This window comes from Atta cephalotes, assembly GCF_000143395.1.
Source record: "Atta cephalotes unplaced genomic scaffold scaffold00002, whole genome shotgun sequence".
NCBI classification, from domain to species: domain Eukaryota; kingdom Metazoa; phylum Arthropoda; class Insecta; order Hymenoptera; family Formicidae; genus Atta; species Atta cephalotes.
This window is the reverse complement of record NW_012130066.1, coordinates 526852-529275: the sequence shown is the minus strand read 5'-3', so window position 1 is coordinate 529275 and position 2424 is coordinate 526852. Positions and strand designations below refer to the sequence as shown.

General features: G+C 31.3%; 1 protein-coding gene across 1 annotated transcript in view; it reads right to left on the bottom strand.

Moving 5' to 3' along the window:
* Positions 1-2424, bottom strand: part of LOC105619264 (hybrid signal transduction histidine kinase B-like) — an 86280-nt gene that overhangs the window by 11170 nt on the left and 72686 nt on the right. The gene's annotated exons all lie outside the window — the stretch shown is intronic.

The following is a 2424-nucleotide window of genomic DNA, read 5'->3' as shown; positions in this document are numbered from 1 at the left end:
GAGAGAGAGAGAGAGAGAAATAGGGAGGAAAGATAGGTGTATATATTTTATTAAGTGTATTCTTGGAATTTATTATATGAAGCCTGATTGGACGACTTTTGGGGTCATCTCGTCTGGAAACTTTTTATATAGAAAGAGTTAAATGCTATCGATTTTTTGTAACAGTCTAAAGGTCGATGATCAATGACTCGTTTGTTAAATACGTAAATCTCTATTCTTTTAAGACATTCGGACAGTTACGTCACAATTTTTTTTTTACAAGTGCAAAAATATATAATTTCACAGTATAATTAAAAAAATATATTATTTAATAGACGAGTTTAATTTTTTAGACATTTAGAAAATAATATTAATTTGACGTAATAATATCAATTTGATGTTTCTTCTTGAAAATTTGAAAAAAAATATTCTTAAGTAAACTAAGATTCTAATAAAAAAATGTATGTAATAATTTTTTTCAAATTTTCAAGAAGGTTTACATATTAATATAAAGTTTTTAATTTTGCAATTTTCAATTTAACATAGAGAACTCATTTTCCTCTCTGTAAAACATCGTGATGCATCTGTTTTTGTATTTTGAATCAAGGAGCGATAATATTGTGCAGGATGGCATAGAAAATAAAGATGATTTATATTCCTTTTGTATTTTTTTGTGAGTTATGACGTTATCTAAGTCTTAGCAATAAGTGTTTCCAAGATGTGTTTTTCGAATGATTCGGTTTCAATAACAGAACGGATGAATTCTTTAATGCACAAACGAAGCGTATTAAAGAAACAACATATCTTCGATTCGTGGCGCTCTGAGAAGAGGCGCAAGGAAGACGTAGGGAGAAAATAAGAGCAACAAGACAAAGAAGAATCGCCGTTTGTGATCTGCAAATAAAAACGGCTACTCGCATGAATGTGAACACGAGGAAAGGGGATTGAGAATGAAGCGCGGAGATGAGGAGAATGTCAGCGATAAGAGGCCGGATTGTTTCGATTACCTCGGAATAAGTGCACTCCTCGAATCGAGAAAAATCTCCAAGACAAAAAAGACATACCAATGATACGGAGTGACGGCAAACCAATGTCGCGAGTAAACACATTGAAGTCCAATGAGCTATAAGAACTTCGAATACGATTACATATGGAAAAACGTATCCGTGCAAAAAATCATAAATCTAGTAATTCAAAATTGAAGGCAAAAAATGCAAAAAGGAATTAAAATATTTTTTTGATTTTACAAAAAGAGTATATTGCGATTTTTAAAGAAAAAAGTTCTCTTCTACATCAAAAATAAAAAATAATAAAACGAGAAATTTAATATCTTATATCGAAAAGTATTAGAATTTATAAATAGTTCCTGATAAACATAAGAATCATAATAAGTTTTCGTGTAAGGAAAATGTGCAGTCGAATCTGTATTTTTGCATCTAATTACTAAAATTCTTGTTGCATCAGGGAGATTTTAGAATTCTTTAACGAATAGAATCTTATTGTTGTATCAAAATTTTGAAAATGCAGGACTGACATTATATACAGAAGGCAAACTTTTTTTTTTTAGTCTCATGAGGTAACAATCCCGTTAAGCTAACAATCCCGTTCATCTACTCTAAATGCGATATATAAAAAATATGTCGACTAAAATAAATTTCATAACACGTTCTCTCTTTAATAATTAATTCAGATGAAATAAAATGGTTTATTAAAATTTGTAAATCTTTCGATTTAAAATCCAGCTTATATAATATACAATATGCGCGTCACCAAAAATCATTTAAAATCATTATGAAATAACAATAACAATCGCTATAAAATTATTGCTGCTACTTAATATCTCTATGCATTACGTAATTATGAATTTTTCAGTAGTTTATCCCTGGAATATTTTCATTTCTTTTTTAGCGCAAACATTTCGCCATCGATCGCTGAGGCGAATCGTATTTTATACAATACCTTGCCTTCGATACAGAGTGATTGTAAATCAAACCGCTTGACGTTCTGCATTGCGAACGAGCATAATAAAGCCCGATACATTGCGCCGAGAGCTCGGGTTGACCCCGCAAAGAGTGTTCGATCGTGGGAAAATTATCTACAGTCGCGCAACGATTTTCAATGTTTTAAACAATGAACTATTCAGAGTGTGCGCTTTTATAGACGTGTTTCATCATTCTCCCGTCCATTGATCGGCATGACAATCCATTTCTTATAATATCCCATGATCGATTTTCCTGATTACGAATCTTCTGCAGAATACTTGTGAAACTTGTTTAATGCAATTCCTAGCTGAACGACGTGCGAAAATATTTCTCATAAATTTTTTCGTATTCCTGTCTGTGAAATTAACAATGATTTAATTTTTTATATCGACTTTGTTATGTATTATTATAAAAAAATCGTGTGTGTGTGTGTGTGTGTGTGTGTGTGTGTGTGTGTGTGTGT